This window comes from Zea mays, chromosome 7, assembly GCF_902167145.1.
Source record: "Zea mays cultivar B73 chromosome 7, Zm-B73-REFERENCE-NAM-5.0, whole genome shotgun sequence".
NCBI classification, from domain to species: domain Eukaryota; kingdom Viridiplantae; phylum Streptophyta; class Magnoliopsida; order Poales; family Poaceae; genus Zea; species Zea mays.
The window spans coordinates 181,860,131-181,879,254 of NC_050102.1; the positions used below are offsets into that span (position 1 = coordinate 181,860,131).

Genomic DNA, 19,124 nt, shown 5'->3' on the forward strand with positions numbered 1-19,124 from the left:
CCTTCAGCAATGGTTTACTGCAACCACTGTGGATGATAGCTGCCCCTCCATAAAGGACCCAGACAAAGGATACATGCGAGACCTCCCTGTTCTCAATACAAAACCAGTCAGTGTTACCATTGTTATGGACATGGGCTTGCATTGCATACCACTCTGTTAATGCATGCATGTCCATCAAGCAATTTTGGCTAGTGTCCTTGTTTGTTGGTACATCAACTAACATGTTTAGCAATCAGAAGCTGTGGTTCATGCGGGAAGGTTCCTGATGACACGGTATTTAGTGATGGGCCTAATTAGGATAACAGAGGGCAGGTTGGTTTTGTGTCCTTTATTTGTATAATCTTTGGAGTTTTCTGTTTTGTTTACCAATTGCTCAGATTGATATGTTTTGGAGATATACAGATCCGCATGGCTGGAAATGTTTTTGAAAGCATTGAGTATGTGTTGGGTCTATGCTTCGTCGCCGAAGGTCTTCTAGGAAGAAGCGGCTTTCGGCTGAAGCTGTTTGTATGAGATGGCCGAAGGTTCCTCTTCATTAAGCTTCGGTATTACAAACCGACTTAAAGATAGAATGACCTTTTAGTCCATAAAGGTCTGAGTCAATGTTGTAAACTTTTATAAGGGGCATACTTGTAATTTCTCACAGGCTGCGTCCTGTGCCTATAAATAGTGAACAGTATTCCTTTACTGTTCACGCTTTTTCTGGTAATTGCAATCGCATCTTTCGGGAATCAACCTTTGCCAAGGCAGAGCATTTGAGAACAAGTCCCCAACATTGGCGCCCACCTCCGGTGAACTCACTTCCACTTTTTGAGCTGATGGCTTCGTTCAACGATCAAGCTGGAGCTGCTTCGGACTCGAAGCTGGTGCTCCCGATCACAGGTGGTTCGTCCTCAGAGCCAGCCAACAAGAAACAGAAGAAGGAAGCACAGAGAAGGGTACAACATGTTGGGGTGCAAGGACCCTTCATCAAATCAAGATGGTCTCACATTCCTATTACCTTCTCCCAAGAGGACCTTCAGCTCAAGGATTACCCACACAACGATGTCATGGTTATCTCTTGTGTTATCAAAGGATTTCTGGTCCACAATGTCTTGGTTGACACAGGCAGTGCAGCTGATATCATATTTGTTAAGGCCTTCAGACAAATGCAAGAGCCAGAAGATAAGATTCATGATGCTACACATCCTCTCTGTGGCTTCGGAGGAAGACAGATTGTAGCACTGGGCAAGATCACCATGTCAGTGACCTTCGGGTTCATCAACAACACTAGAACTGAGCAAGTTGTCTTTGACATTGTTGACATGGAATACCCTTACAATGCAATTATTGGTCGCGGCACCCTCAATGCTTTCGAAGCAATTCTTCATCCTGCTTATCTCTGCATGAAGATACCTTCGGATCAAGGACCTATCGCTATTCATGGAAGTCAGGAAGCTGCCAGAAGGGCCGAAGGAAACTGGACTGACTCAAAAGCGATCCATAACATAGATGGAGCTGAAGCTTGTGAACAGTACAAATTCAGAAGGGAGAAAGCAGCTTCAGCAGATCAGTCGAAGCCCATGCTTTTATGTGAGGACATAGCAGAGCAGAAGGTGCTGTTGGGCTCTCAATTATCCGAAGAGCAGGAGAAAACCTTGATAAGGTTTTTGTTCAACAACAAAGATGTTTTTGCATGGTCAGCCAATGATCTCTGCGGAGTTAATAGGGATGTTATCGAACACTCGCTCAATGTTGACCCATCCTTCAGACCCAGAAAGCAGAGGCTTCGGAAAATGTCTGATGATAAGGCCGAAGGTGCTCGTAATGAAGTCAAAAGACTCCTCAGTGCAGGAGTTATCAGAGAAGTAAAGTACCCAGAATGGCTAGCTAACATTGTTATGGTAAAAAAGGCCAATGGCAAGTGGCGAATGTGTATCGATTTTACAGATCTCAACAAGGCTTGTCCGAAGGACGAATTCCCATTGCCAAGGATAGACTCCTTAGTTGATGCAGCAACTTCTTCAGAGCTCATGAGTCTGTTAGACTGTTATTCAGGCTACCACCAAATCTGGATGAAGAAGGAAGATGAGCCGAAGACTAGCTTCATAACTCTAAGTGGCACATATTGCTATCTTCGGATGCCTGAGGGGCTCAAAAACGCTGGAGGAAGTTTCAGCAGAATGACTGCGAAGGTTCTCCAGTCTCAGATACGCAGAAATGTGTTAACTTATGTTGATGACATCATTGTAAAAAGCACGAAACAAGAGAATCATATTGCTGATTTGCAGGAGACCTTCGCCAGTTTCAGACAAGCTGGCTTAAAGTTGAATCCAGAAAAATGTGTCTTCGGAGTAAAGAAGGGGAAATTTCTTGGATGCTTGGTTTCAACAAAGGGAATTGAAGCTAATCCAAGTAAAATTGAAGCTATACTTCGGATGGAACCACCAACTACAAAAAAGGGGGCCCAAAGATTAACAGGGAGGTTGGCATCTCTTAATAGATTTATATCCAGATCAGCACAAAGAAATTTACCATTCTTCGAAGTGCTGAAATCAGCCGAAGTCTTTCAATGGGGACCAAGCCAGCAAAAAACCTTCGAAGAACTGAAGCAATATCTGATAGATTTAACAACATTAACTCCACCAACGCCAGGGGCTCCTTTGTTATTATATGTGGCAGCTTCGCACTCAGCGGTAAGTGCAGCACTTGTCCAGGAGAAGCTTGATGGCCAAGTCAGGAAGCAAGTCCCAGTGTATTTTGTATCTGAAGTTCTTAGTATATCAAAGAAAAACTACACAGAATTAGAGAAGGTGTTATATGCTGTTTTGATGGCATCCAGGAAGCTTCGGCATTATTTTCAAGCATACAATATTGTTGTTCCTTCTTCGCAGCCGTTGAAGGATATTATGAGAAATAAAGAAGCTACTGGGCGGATTGGAAAATGGGCTACAGAGCTCAATGAATTTTGCATTGATTATGTGCATAGATCTTCGATCCAGTCCCAGGCGTTAGCAGATTTCATTGCTGACTGGACGCCAGGGGCTCAGGATGAAGAAACAAATAAAGATGCCGAAGTATGGACAGTGTTTTGCGATGGATCTTGGGGAACCTTCGGGGCAGGAGCAGCTGCTGTGTTGGTTTCACCATCCAAAGTTAAAACTTGTTATGCGGCAAGACTCGATTTCAATTGTACAAACAATATTACCGAGTACGAAGCCCTACTTTTGGGTCTTCGGAAGCTAAAAGCAATGGGAATCAGAAGGGCCATTCTCAAAACTGATTCCCAGGTTGTTTCGGGTCATATCGACAAGAGTTGCAAGGCTAAAGATCCGAAGCTTGAAAAATATCTAGACATGGTCCGAAGAGTTGAAGCCTCCTTTGAAGGATTTTCTGTCAAAAATATCCCTCGAGGACAAAATGAGCATGCTGATTTGCTAGCTAAGTCAGCAGCTCAGGGGCTGCCTTTACCTTCGGATGTGTTCTTCGAAACAATAAAGGCACCTTCAGTGGAACTCCTTGAAAGAGCAGTCCTCAATATATCTCCTGTTTACAGCGAAGATTGGAGAACTGAGATCATCTCTTACCTACAGGGTAAATTCCTTTCAGATGACGAAGCTTATAACAGAAGGATAGAGGCAAGAGCTCGTCCATATGTCATGATAGAAGGGGAGTTGTACAAGCATGGAGTTTGTGCTCCGCTACTCAAGTGTTTATCTAGAACCGAAGGTATAGAGTTAATGAAAGAAATACATGCAGGCCTGTGTGGATCTCACATTGGATCTAGGCCGTTACTTGGAAAAATTTTCCGCCAAGGGTTTTATTGGCCGAAGGCAGCTTCGGATGCAGCGGAATTAGTTTAAAAGTGCGAAGGTTGTCAGAAATGTGCAAGAGATCAAAAACAACCTTCGTCCTTAACACAGCTCATACAACCCATTTGGCCATTGCAAAGGTGGGGTCTTGACTTGTTAGGTCCGTTACCACCGGCCCAAGGGAACCTAAGATATGTTGTAGTGGCTGTGGAATATTTTTCTAAATGGATTGAGGCAAAGCCTTTAGCCACAATAACTTCGGCCACCGTCCAAAAGTTTTTCTGGCAGAATATTGTTTGTCGTTTCGGGGTACCAAAGGCTATCACTGTGGATAATGGAACACAGTTTGACTCCGAAGCTTTCAGGGATTTCTGTGATCAAATTGGTACGAAGATCCATTTTGCATCAGTCAGGCATCCGGAGTCAAACGGACTCGTTGAAAGAGCCAATGGCATTATAATGACAAGAATAATGAAGTTAATCTTCAATCAACCCAGGGGAAAGTGGCCAGATCAGTTAACCAAAGTGGTGTGGAGCCACAACACAACAACATCAAGGTCTACAGGCTTTACTCCATTCAAGTTATTATTCGGTGACGAAGCAATAACTCCGGAGGAAGCTAAAACTGGATCAATAAAGAGTAGTAGCTTCGGCAGAATCAGGTTCTGAAGATGCTTATTCTGTGGAAAAAGATGCTTTAGAAGGGATCAGGCTTCAAGCTGTGGAGAATATCAATAAATATCAAGCCGAAACAATCAAATGGCGAGATAGAAAGGTTCGGCTAAAGAATATTGAGCCAGGACATTTGGTACTTCGGAGAGTGGCCAACCCAGACACAATGGGCAAATTACAGTTGAAATGGGAGGGACCTTTCTTAGTAGCATCTTCGTCAAGACCCGGTTCATACAGATTGAAGGATATGGACGGCAACGACATTCCTAGATCTTGGAATGCGGATGAGCTTCGTCGTTATTATGTGTAACTTGATGTAATTTTTTATGTTTTTTCTTTTTTATGGCACCCTTTTCCTTTCTAAAGGGGGAGAAAGGTTTTTAATGGGGCCATCATATGTAATTTCCTTTTTTAGTTCTATAAGAGCAAAATCCCCCAAGGAATGTAAATGTAAAAGCTGAGAGCGCACCATCGAGTGCCGAAAAGTAAAAAGCGAAGAAGCTCCAAAGTCGTTCCTAAGGGAATGCAGAGCTTACAGCGAAAAGTCAACGCTGATTCCGCCGAAAGTATAGGCGAAGAAGCTCCAAAGTCGTTCCTAAAGGAATGCAGAGCTTACAGCGAAAAGTCAACGCTGATTCCGCCAAAAGTAAAAGGCGAAGAAGCTCCAAAGTCGTTCCTAAGGGAATGCAGAGCTGAGGTGTGATTGTTTCTAAGTAAATAATGGCTATGAGTATGGCTTCGGATATGTGTTTGGACATTCATTTGCACATCACATTACATCATAGCATTTGCATTCATAAACATTCATCCAGGCATATGTAGGATAATCATGGCATAAGTGGTGGCTTCGGCAAAAAGAAAAAAAAGGGAAGGAGAGCTTCGGAAGAAAGGGAAATGTTGTTTTCTATGCTTAGCTGCGTACGAAAAGAAGGGAAGGTGTTTTTTCGCCTTCGGCTCAAAAAAGAAAATTTCGTCCACATCAAAGCACTTCTCATACATCAATGGAAGGATAAGAGTATATTACAAGGTATGAACAGAATTCATTAAAGACAAGTTTAGTTACATTTACAAAAGTTATCTCAAAAGTTTCTTAAGTCTGTCTACAGTCTACTCCTATTTAATCTCCAAGGAGCTTCAGCTTCGACGTCATTTTTTAATCATCGGCTTCGGCTTCGTCATCCTACATGAATTAAGTTGTTGTAAGTCAAAATCGAGCTTGAAGGAAGAGGTAAGCACAAGGTATGATTTCTTACTGGTTCAAGATGACTACGAGCTTCGTCTCCAGCCTTTTCTCGCCCACCTTTTGTCCATATCATTTTTACAAATCTATTGGAGATACTTCGGGCGAGATCAGGAATGTCATCTAGGATTGATGGTGATAAAGTGAAATTTGGCCTATTGACAATCTTTCCATGATCGTAGCCAGCTTTTAGGAAAGCTGCAGCAGTGCCCCGAGAAGCTACCCAGGCACAGAAGTCACCGTGCCCAGCTATAACTTCGTCGAGCTCGTCAATTTCACCCTCAATGTGTTCGAAGGTCTTCGGTAGATCTTCAGCTGAGGGGGTGAATTTCTCGCTGCTGGCTCCAACTGAGTGGAAAACTTTTCTTAATCGTTGAATGCATTTGTTGCTAAATTCCAAACATTTTTCTTGAAGGCTCGTCAATAGTTTTTTCAAATCTGAATTTTGTTGAGCTTCGGCTTCAAGTTTTGCATTCAGATCTTGCTTTTATTGTTCGAACTGCTCAGATTGGCGGAGAAGCTTTGCGTTTAGTTCTGTTATTTTAGCTTCGGCCTCCGCCAATAAACCTTCAGTTGCTTGGAGCTCAAAGTTCTTCTTCTCAGCAGCAGCTGTTTGCTCCTTTATTTTGCTTTCTAAATTTTCAATTATAACTTCGTGTTTCTTGTCTTCAAAATCTTGCTGCATTTTCAAGGCTTTGCTCAACAGCATACTCTGCACGAAAACAACCTTCGTTAGACATGTTTTCATTATTAAAAACAATAAAAGTTAAGCGAAAAGTAGTTCACCTTGAAATTGGAATAAAATAAACTACCGACGATATGTTGTCGTCGGTAGCGGCTAATGTCCGTTTCTAGCTTCGGAAAACCGATACTCTTTGACAGAGTACCGATAACTTTGGCTCCAGTTTGATCTCGAATACAATCTAATTTTTCATCATCAATGCCTCCGAAGAGGAGTGCTCCTGGTTTGTACCCGCAAGATTTGGCATACTCTTTTAGCTCTTATATTTCGGGTTTTGATAATTTCTCTCCAACTAAATTCTGAAACATGAAGGCCTCGTCCTCCGAAGCTTCATCAGCAATTTCCTTTTCTTTCCCCGACACTGCGGCTATAGCCTCTTCGGCGGCAGTGGTAGCTTCTTCTGTGGCCATATCTAGTAGCATTTTTTCAATGTCTTCGATTGTGCTTTCCAGGTTCAAATCTTCAGCTGAGGCAGCTTCGGCAGCCGCGACCTCCGAAGGTGTGATTTCAATATTTGTTTTTTCTTCAGCCGCTGGTGCCTTCTGAGCTGAAGCTCTTGGTGGCGTCTTGTCAATGACCTCTGTCACAGTGATAATTCTTTGTCTCTTTGCTTTAATTGTTTTCTTTGATTTTTTGGGCTCCTTGTCCTTCTGAAAAAACTTTGTCAGTTGAGGCCCCAATGGACTTAGCTTCGCAGGCAAGGATTCAGTCATTACCTTCAAAATTTCCTCCACGTCAGCGGCAGAGGGTGATGCGGGGGTTTCTTCTTCGTCGGACATTTTTTGCTTCGGAGAAGACGCTTTCCTCTTCTTCGGAATTTTCTTCTTTGATGGTTCTTTCTCATCTTCATTTAAGGTCTCAGTCATCCTTTTCCTTTTTTGGCCCCCAGCACCTTTGTTCAGATTTTCATAGTCAGGGTATTCGAAACCCAGGGCGTCCAGCACTCGATTCAGTCTTCGCTTCGGACGGGTGCCGAAGGCCGAGGTCATTAACTGATCTTCTTTTTTAGAATAATTGCCGAGTATTTCATTGCACATTACTTCAATTGTATCCAGCCACTCTTGGCAAGGCGTTTTAAAGTATTTCTTAAACTTGAAATAGTAAGGTAAACGCACACCTTCTTTCTTCTCCCCCTTTAGCTTCGGTATTTCCCATTCTTTCAAACTAGGAAAAACTTTGAAAGCCAAAAACTCCTGAACCAGGTCTCTTGTACTGATATGCTCTGCAATAATTCTGAATTCATTTAATGCTTGTTGTGTTGGACCTTCTGGTGTCATGTTGCAGCGAGGTCGGGTTTCTCCGAAGATTAGTTCGAGTGGACTTTGCACAAGCTTCTCCTTGTCGTCATCAACCTTGACATAGAACCACTCCGACTTCCAGCCTGCTGCCCATTTGCTCCGGTAGCTGATTACAGGAAACTTTGTGGTTTTCCAATAGGCGAAATTATAGCAACCAAAATTGTCATGCAATCCATCTTTTCTAGCCTTCGTCTGATAATGCAATTCGTGAACTCGGCAAAAGCTGTCCGCAAATGGCTCCACCGCTTGGCTTCGGAGGGCCCAGATATAAACACTAAGTCTAACAATAGCGTTAGGAGTCAACTGATGAAAATAGATACCGAACCTCTTCAGTACCTCTGCAATAATCCCATGTAGGGGGAATCTTAATCCAGCCTTTAGAAAGCTTTTGAAAATAACAATTTCATCCTTCTCCGGCTTTGGGGTAGTCTCTTCTCCCCCGAAGCGTAATAGCTTCTTCTGATTTTCATTAAAAAAGCCCGACTTTACCATCTTGGAAAGATCAGCCTTCGAAACAGTAGACTTTCCGAAGTCCAAGTGGCTGGGCTTGCTTGGCATGACAATGTGATAATCATCTTCGGGATCAGTTTCCTCAATATCTTCTTCTGCTTCGGCAATTGCTTGTTCTGCTTGTTCTGCATCATCACTGGGGATCTTTTCCAAAGTTACCAGTCCGGATCTTTGCATCGCTTCGGAGATGGGAACAGTCTCCGAAGCTTCAGTTTCGCCCCCCTCACGCTCAACCCTGGCGGTAGAACGCACTCTGGCCATTTAATTATGAATTTGTGGAAATTTAATACTTTTTTCTTCCGAAGTTTTTTCTTTTGACGAAGCAGGCTTCAAGTTGGAGCTTCGTTCGATTCCGAGAGTCAAGCTTCGGCGATGGTTAAAAATTTTGGCAGCAAAACAGTACAAATAGCAATGAATGCTGTGGTAACTTCACACCTACTCGTCTGTTTATATAGTACTGCAGGTAAGAAGGCGAAGCGCCAGGATTTTTACACCAGGCGGACACCCGCTTCCACTCACTGTGTGGTGGACCGCAGAGACCAAACAGTAACTCTGCAAGGTGGGACCGCTACGCGCTGGGAAACTGAATCGTTTCTCGACAACGAGCTCAGGGAAGGTGTTTTTTAGACCTTCGGCGCCCGAAGCTTAAGAGACTTTTTTCACGGATCAAGCTCGTTACGAAAAACGATCTAGCACCGCGAAAGGGGCTACTGTTGGGTCTATGCTTCGTCGCCGAAGGTCTTCTAGGAAGAAGCGGCTTTCGGCTGAAGCTGTTTGTATGAGATGGCCGAAGGTTCCTCTTCATGAAGCTTCGGTATTACAAACCGACTTAAAGATAGAATGACCTTTTAGTCCATAAAGGTCTGAGTCAATGTTGTAAACTTTTATAAGGGGCATACTTGTAATTTCTCACAGGCTGCGTCCTGTGCCTATAAATAGTGAACAGTATTCCTTTACTGTTCACGCTTTTTCTGGTAATTGCAATCGCATCTTTCGGGAATCAACATTTGCCAAGGCAGAGGTATTATTGTATTCAATGATTCAATATACTAAGTAAATATAATATAATTCGTCTATGATTTATTTACCCTTTTATACCCTTTATTTTATGTTGTCTTATACAGTCTATTGAAATTTTATTACGAAGACTTAAGCTTCGTAATTATATTCTCATTAACCTTCGTCCAAGGCTCATTATCCTCAAGGGAATAATGTTTCGTGGACGAAGGACGTTAACATTTAACATTTTATGTTGCCTTGTTCTTAATTCATAGCATTTGAGAACAAGTCCCCAACAGTATGTATACTTACTCAATTTTCCATCAAAGAACCTTAGACAAAGGTATGGATTCTAAGCCAGTTATTTTTCAATACTCGTATTGTGAATGAGCTAGATTAGATCCCTGATTGAAGTAAGAATGGAAATCACGGAAATGATGATGACAACCACAAAACATAATCAAGTAGTCAACATAGAAAGACAAAGGAGAAAAACAAAATGCAAGGGCTCAATATAGCCATGACATTTTGTTTTACCGACCAAAACACGACAGAGTATGTGATTGAATTTAGGATGGATGGTCGTACAACTAAGAGGGAGCTTAATTAGATAATTTGGTCATCTAGTGCCACTAGATTTTTGAATTGCGTGCATTGCATATTGGCCTAGTAACACACTATAAGAGCAAGCAAAAATATTTATTGAAAACTCTTTAAAAAAATGCCAACTATGCTCTAATATGTTTGGTAAAACATTTGAGAGTTAGTATGCTTGAGAAGAGATGAGAAAGCGCTCTCAGTGTAGTTTTTCAGCATGCAAAGTATGGTCCAGTGGTGTATCGGGTGTGTGCAATGGACACAAGGCATGCACACACTCGCTGCACACTTTTCAGTCGAGCATAGTAAAGTCTGTTGTGCATTAGCTAGGGCTTATTGGACGTGTCTGATGCTGCACTGGATTATACACTAGGTAAGGTACTCAGAGAGCATATAAGTCTATAAATCGCTATAACATTATTAGGTATATCTGGTGTAGCACCAAATAATGCCACATTGGATATGGTTCTCAGAGAGTGCGTAAATTGCGCACTTAGTACTAACATGCATCGAATGTGATCAGCGTGTGCACCAAATACCCGATAAAGGGTAACAACTAGTTTATAGCCATTGAGATTATAGAGATAGCAGCGAACATATCTGATGCAGAAACTAGCAGTGCACTAGACATGTCTGATGCTCTCGATTTTATCCTATCAAGAGGTAAAGGTTAGATTTCAATATATAGACTACTTGGCCAGTCTTGGTCCACATCCTTGCACTCGATACACTTTTGAGCACATCTTAAAGCTAAAGAAACACACTTCACTTACTTGCATCGTATCGATTATTTAGATGAGATCGAAGATCTTCTAATGCATCACATATAATTGTTATATTTGTGGCACTAGTTGAGTGACTTGGGCTGGTTGTACTCTTATTACTCTTTATGATTATTGTTACCTAGATGGCTCGAAGTTCGTGGGATCGTCGAGCGGCTAATAAAGATTGTTGTCGGCTTCGATCATCGTTGTGAGGGGCTCCTGTGCTTATTTCCTATGCAAGATTGGTGAAGAGCAACCCTAGTAGATTAGTGGCTTGTTGGAGAGCCTCTCTAGTGTAGTTCTTACGACATCCTAATTATAAGCTTGGCATGTGATACCAATTAATGTAGGAACCACCTAGCTCGAACTCACTGTAACGAGGACGTAGGTTGTCGACAAGCAACATAACCTTAGAGATATATCTTATGCCATTTATTGCCGAATGTGCTTTCCACACTGTATTTACTTTTGCAGTTACATTTATCTAATTTTTGTATGATATGCTCAGCTAGCCTTGTGTAGACTATAACTAGTTATAATTGTATTTGATTAGTATCTTTTGCTAAGTAATTAGCTTGCATTGACCAATATAAACAAAAGACCAAGCTATTAAATTTATTTAGAGGCTTGTATAGGTGAACTAGTGCTGGTGCAAAGTAGTTGCTTTAATACTATTTGTTTACTAATCAAACTTTGCTCTAGTGACTTGTGAGTTTGTAAAATAATTTTTATAGGTTACTCACCATCCCTCTAGCCATATAGGTCCTATCATGATGACATACGTAGTGGGTAGTGCAGTACTGCAAACATCCACCATCACCTAGAATAAGATGGTGGCATCGACCAGATTGACAACGAGCAGCCGCTAGATGCTCACAAAAAACTTACTATCATCTGGCCAAGGTTTACCTTACCGGTAGCAGGAAAAAACTGGACCTCACCGAGAAAAGTGTTTCTCGAATTTTCTAGATCTTTTCGTTTTTCTCAAAAAAAAATCGGACGAAATTTAGAAAGAACAACTCAGTTTAATCAGAATAACATATAGATCATTTCTAAACCACCTAATGTCACTGCGTACATGTAACCGTTCTATAAATGCAAAAATAAATCACAAATTGACTCTAGTTATATACCCATAGAGAACATAGAATAATGAGACAGTCCAAATAAACCAAATATTACATAAATAAAGTTCTTTGGCAGCATCCATGCACCAGTGAATATAACACTAGTGTCAAGTCACAAATATTTGATAGTCCATAGTTCAAATAATGCATAGAAATAAATCACAGTTCTAAATATTGGTAGGCCACATGGACCAAATATGGCAACAATATTGTGCTGAAACTGAAATAGAGCACACAGTTGATACAATAGGGCCACATGTTCAAAATCTTGCCATTGAATCAATCCATGCATACGACATATTCTTGTGCTTGTGCTTGAAGATCATATCACTATATTTTCCAACAGTAAGGCAACAAATTAATTAGTAAAATGAACTTTTTGAAACAGTGAGACAACACATCTATAATCCAAGATGTACTTAACCTTCTCAAACATGTACATGCCCTTGACGGAGAGCTTATTCTGCCTTTTTGATCTTGGCCGGAGAGGGGTTGGTTGTTCATCTTGACCTACAAAAGATGCATAAATATGAAAACAAAATACATTTTTGAACCAATTATTTGCAAATACATTGTTGATTTCCCTTGCTTACCAGGAGCATTATATTGGTCTATAGCTACATGAGTTGGTGGCCTAGCTACAGAACTTGGACCACTGGGGTCACCATCTTCATCATCACCACCACCTTTCACAATGATATTGAAGATAATTTTGAATCATAAAAAGGACAAATGACAAATAGTGCATAATTAACTCAAAAGTGAACTCACCATCATTAGTCACTGTCACATGATTCGTTGTAAGTTGGGCCACCTTCTCCCTGACTACTATCTGATAGGAAATCATCTCCAATATCTTCTTCTACAACCTTTCTTTTCCTAACATTTTTCCTACTAGAACCAATCCTAGAATTTAAAAGAACCATCTCTTCATCATTCAATCCTCCTAACTCCTCTAAAACGAATCCACTTGGTTTGTTAGGTGATTCAGGCTCATCATTTTCATCAAGTGTCGGCACTGATTCACTCCTAGAACTGCACAACCATTCCATAATCGGGTTGCCTTCATCATACATAGCAACATCTAGCATGATGCTACATGGATCTATGTTTCTATCTTTAGAGTTTTTCATTTGTCCAAGACTTTCCATATCAGTTTCAAAATGTTGAATGTGCAACTTCAAGTTGTAGTGAACATAAACCAGTTTATGCAACTTATCATAACTCAATTAATTCCTCAATTTGGTATGAACCAAAGCAAAGGTACTCCAATTACATTCGCAACCACTGGAGGACATGCATTGAGAAACAATACGATGTGCAAACTCTTGTAATTCTGGGTAGTCTCCACCATATTGATCCCACCAATCAGCTAGGAAAATATGAAAAATAGAATAATCATCACAAATAAAGAGGCAACTCTCAAGGACAACACCAGAATAAATCTAGACAACAGGACATACCTGCACTTGCGCGACCATTAAGTGCTGAATCTTTAGCCTCTTCTCCTCCAAATAACCCAGTTTGCTTTCTGAAGAAAGTATATTGATCAACTACAGCTAAAACCTTTGAAGATGAGTTTGAGAGTTTCTTTATGGCCATTGTCACAACATATTGGAACTTTGGTTTTCTTGCCATTTTAGAAGTATATAGCGCTTCAGGGTTAAGGGCAACAACTAGGAAAATAAAAGGGCGGCAACAAATCAATAATTATAATGTTTAATCAGCTAGAAAAAATTGAAAGGCAACAATAATTGATTAAGGGCAACAGCTAGAAAAATAAAAGGGCGGCAACAACATCAATAACTATCATGCTTTACCACATACCTCCAAGCATAAGAGTATCATTGAGCATATATTCAAGTCTTCTATTGATTACTTGCATTAACCTATCACACAAATTTTTGTTGATCTGATCGTCACCAAATTGACTCGTATTTTAGCCATAACACTCATCATTTTTGGAAGAAAAGACAATATAGACACACTCTTCTGTTGATCAGCTAAACAAAGTACATAGTAGATTAGTGACACCGCTTTCAAAACCTTTGCCATGTCAGTCCACCATTTATTTTTTGTCAAACAATCATATGTGAAGTCATGATCTTCTTCACCAGCCCACTTACAGTGCTCCCAATCAGCTGATGCCATCCACAACTTAAATTTATCTTTTCTATCCAAAAAACTCTGAAGGAAAATAAAAATAGTATCAAACCTAGTTGTGTTCCACCGAACTAGCTCTCCACCAATTTTTCTCGCATCATAGCATGTAACCTACAATAAAAAAACAACAATGGATATGAATTATGACAAAACAACAACAAAATATGACAAAACCAAGTACAAAATTGAACTATAACCTATTATGATTATAGAACAATCTACAAATTCTCTTTGCACAATCCACTACTTCTGCAACATCAGGAAATCGTCCTATATCCTTCAACATTAAATTTATGGTATGTGCAACAAATGGCTGCCAAGTAATATGTGGATATTTTGTTGTGAAGTCTTGACATGCATTTTTATAGTTTGTGCCATTATCAGTGATGATTTGAACAACATGCTTGATCCTAATATTAGCAACCACATCAGATATAGTTCCATGCATATAATTAGAATTTTGAATTAGGCCAGTTGCATTTACTGACTTGTGGAAGAACATGGCCCATTGCAAAAGATCATAAAATTAATAATGGACATCACGGTAGGACCTGTACAATCATGACATAGAAAACAAAAGTAAGGTCATTTATGAATACCAACATAAAGTAAGGTCAGCTAACTTAACAAGTGTTTACCTGTCCAAAAATCACACATGACTATAACTCCATAATCCTTCCAATCTTCTTTGAATTTAGCCAGGTGAGCCTTCATGTCTTCATAATTGAGACACCCCCACCTTTTTTGGTGGTCAAACAATAAAAGCACTTAAAGCCAGCCCCATGAGGCCCAGGATATGTCTCACCATGGCTCCAAGTCACATCAATTGGTCCATTTAACTTCACTGGTTTCCCTACATTAGCAAATATAACACCATTTTAGCAAATACGTCATTTATGCAAGGTCTCACAATTTCTAACATTGGTCATAAATAGCATTATACATAAATTTGTAACAAGTAGTATCTCACAATGGTCATAAATATGTGCATTAGATAGAAACCTATCAGATCATAAATTTGTACAGAAATCCAAAAGTACTCTTCAAAAATTTGTAACAAATAGTATACTGGTATCTTACAATGGTCATAAATATGTGTATTAGATTGAAATTCATATCCTATTGTACAACATTTCATCATTCCATGTTATCAAAATTAAATCTAAAGTTTGACATTTATATATAAAACAATGAAACAATTACCATGTTGATCCAACACCACCACAATTACCATGTTGATCCCGACAGTGGTTGCGAGATTGAAGGGGGTGGGCTTGGGAGGAGCTGCGGCTGACATACCTAAATGCAGGCGTCGCGGCAAGCAGAGAACCGAGCTAAGCGTAGCTGTCGCGGGCTGTGGCAGGTAGAGGCGTGGATCTGTTCAAGCTCGAGCAAGAGCTGGGCGTCGAGCAGATGAGACGCAACTCAGGCGAGCTGTGCGCACGCACTCTGGGCGCCATGCATGTGCGGCAGCTGGGCGACGACCGACTCCTTCCAGCCAGGCGCGGGGTGAGTGAGTTAGGGTTCCAATTTTATATGTGGGTGATGTTTTGGTCCTCCACTTTGTAGCCCAGACACATAATTTTAGAATTGGGCCAGCTAAAATCAAAAGTGTTGAATAATTTGGGCGGTAATGGAAAAAACCAGGGCCCACCGAAAACACGATTTTCGGTTTTCTAGATAATAAATACAATCAAGACACCATACATATAGAGAGTCGTGTAGAGACACGCTCTTCACGAAGAGCCCGTCTCTTTATTCTTTTTCACTTAACCACTTAGAGACCCCTCATTTAATTGGATTGTACATGTGCTTATGCCAAAGGGACAGAGATGCGAGCAGACAAAACCCAAAAGATCGAAAAGACAAGAGTAATCATCGGAGTGGTACGAGAATTATGGATGCAAAGAGTTGCTAAAAGAAATAAAAACTCCCGTGATTACTCTATCGTTTCATTTAGGTTCTATTTGGAAGCACCCAGTTTTTTTTAAAACAGTTTATAGAAATTGAGTTGGTTCCAAATATACTAGTTTATGACTCAACTTATAGGAGCATCTTCAAGAGCTTATATAAAATATTAGCTAAATATAGAGTTTTCTAAAAGACTTTTAAAATAGATAGCTGATTGGAGAGTGGGGTATACCAACAGAATCACCAAATTACGTGTTTATCTCCCGACGCTCGCAGGCTCCCTACTCCGCCATCGCAAGCACCCACGCCGCCATCAATTGTGGCAATAAACCAATACGTACGGCGTATTGTCTAGATCTCTGTGTTGACATTTTACAATTTTCCAAGAACTTCCGGCAGACAACTAGACCATTGTGATCCTTAGTGTAGTTTAGTAAGCAACCTCCATCTGCTTGAATTTAAATATGTGAATTTATAAAGGTATGCAACAGACAACACTAAAAAAAAGGTTCTTATCAAAATAGGTTATATCCACATCTATGAAACTAGATAAATTTAACTCAAATCTGGTGTCTTTCCGTTAACCAAAAAATGTTCTATTCAATTATATGCAGATAACATTATACCTTTCATAAATAATAAAAGATTCGTTGTAAGTTGGGCCACCTTCTCCCTGACTACTATCTGATAGGAAATCATCTCCAATATCTTCTTCTACAACCTTTCTTTTCCTAACATTTTTCCTACTAGAACCAATCCTAGAATTTAAAAGAACCATCTCTTCATCATTCAATCCTCCTAACTCCTCTAAAACGAATCCACTTGGTTTGTTAGGTGATTCAGGCTCATCATTTTCATCAAGTGTCGACACTGATTCACTCCTAGAACTGCACAACCATTCCATAATCGGGTTGCCTTCATCATACATAGCAACATCTAGCATGATGCTACATGGATCTATGTTTCTATCTTTAGAGTTTTTCATTTGTCCAAGACTTTCCATATCAGTTTCAAAATGTTGAATGTGCAACTTCAAGTTGTAGTGAACATAAACCAGTTTATGCAACTTATCATAACTCAATTAATTCCTCAATTTGGTATGAACCAAAGCAAAGGTACTCCAATTACATTCGCAACCACTGGAGGACATGCATTGAGAAACAATACGATGTGCAAACTCTTGTAATTCTGGGTAGTCTCCACCATATTGATCCCACCAATCAGCTAGGAAAATATGAAAAATAGAATAATCATCACAAATAAAGAGGCAACTCTCAAGGACAACACCAGAATAAATCTAGACAACAGGACATACCTGCACTTGCGCGACCATTAAGTGCTGAATCTTTAGCCTCTTCTCCAAATAACCCAGTTTGCTTTCTGAAGAAAGTATATTGATCAACTACAGCTAAAACCTTTGAAGATGAGTTTGAGAGTTTCTTTATGGCCATTGTCACAACATATTGGAACTTTGGTTTTCTTGCCATTTTAGAAGTATATAGCGCTTCAGGGTTAAGGGCAACAACTAGGAAAATAAAAGGGCGGCAACAAATCAATAATTATAATGTTTAATCAGCTAGAAAAAATTGAAAGGCAACAATAATTGATTAAGGGCAACAGCTAGAAAAATAAAAGGGCGGCAACAAATCAATAATTATAATGTTTAATCAGCTAGAAAAAATTGAAAGGCAACAATAATTGATTAAGGGCAACAGCTAGAAAAATAAAAGGGCGGCAACAACATCAATAACTATCATGCTTTACCACATACCTCCAAGCATAAGAGTATCATTGAGCATATATTCAAGTCTTCTATTGATTACTTGCATTAACCTATCACACAAATTTTTGTTGATCTGATCGTCACCAAATTGACTCGTATTTTAGCCATAACACTCATCATTTTTGGAAGAAAAGACAATATAGACACACTCTTCTGTTGATCAGCTAAACAAAGTACATAGTAGATTAGTGACACCACTTTCAAAACCTTTGCCATGTCAGTCCACCATTTATTTTTTGTCAAACAATCATATGTGAAGTCATGATCTTCTTCACCAGCCCACTTACAGTGCTCCCAATCAGCTGATGCCATCCACAACTTAAATTTATCTTTTCTATCCAAAAAACTCTGAAGGAAAATAAAAATAGTATCAAACCTAGTTGTGTTCCACCGAACTAGCTCTCCACCAATTTTTCTCGCATCATAGCATGTAACCTACAATAAAAAAACAACAATGGATATGAATTATGACAAAACAACAACAAAATATGACAAAACCAAGTACAAAATTGAACTATAACCTATTATGATTATAGAACAATCTACAAATTCTCTTTGCACAATCCACTACTTCTGCAACATCAGGAAATCGTCCTATATCCTTCAACATTAAATTTATGGTATGTGCAACAAATGGCTGCCAAGTAATATGTGGATATTTTGTTGTGAAGTCTTGACATGCATTTTTATAGTTTGTGCCATTATCAGTGATGATTTGAACAACATGCTTGATCCTAATATTAGCAACCACATCAGATATAGTTCCATGCATATAATTAGAATTTTGAATTAGGCCAGTTGCATTTACTGACTTGTGGAAGAACATGGCCCATTGCAAAAGATCATAAAATTAATAATGGACATCACGGTAGGACCTGTACAATCATGACATAGAAAACAAAAGTAAGGTCATTTATGAATACCAACATAAAGTAAGGTCAGCTAACTTAACAAATGTTTACCTGTCCAAAAATCACACATGACTATAACTCCATAATCCTTCCAATCTTCTTTGAATTTAGCCAGGTGAGCCTTCATGTCTTCATAATTGAGACACCCCCACCTTTTTTGGTGGTCAAACAATAAAAGCACTTAAAGCCAGCCCCATGAGGCCCAGCATATGTCTCACCATGGCTCCAAGTCACATCAATTGGTCCATTTAACTTCACTGGTTTCCCTACATTAGCAAATATAACACCATTTTAGCAAATACGTCATTTATGCAAGGTCTCACAATTTCTAACATTGGTCATAAATAGCATTATACATAAATTTGTAACAAGTAGTATCTCACAATGGTCATAAATATGTGCATTAGATAGAAACCTATCAGATCATAAATTTGTACAGAAATCCAAAAGTACTCTTCAAAAATTTGTAACAAATAGTATACTGGTATCTTACAATGGTCATAAATATGTGTATTAGATTGAAATTCATATCCTATTGTACAACATTTCATCATTCCATGTTATCAAAATTAAATCTAAAGTTTGACATTTATATATAAAACAATGAAACAATTAC

At 39.6% G+C, this 19,124-nt stretch overlaps 2 pseudogenes; both read right to left on the reverse strand.

Moving 5' to 3' along the window:
* Positions 1-11,899: 11,899 nt before the first annotated feature.
* Positions 11,900-14,617, reverse strand: LOC109941224 (uncharacterized; annotated as a pseudogene).
* Positions 14,618-16,418: 1,801 nt separating this feature from the next.
* Positions 16,419-18,635, reverse strand: LOC109941223 (uncharacterized; annotated as a pseudogene).
* Positions 18,636-19,124: the final 489 nt, after the last annotated feature.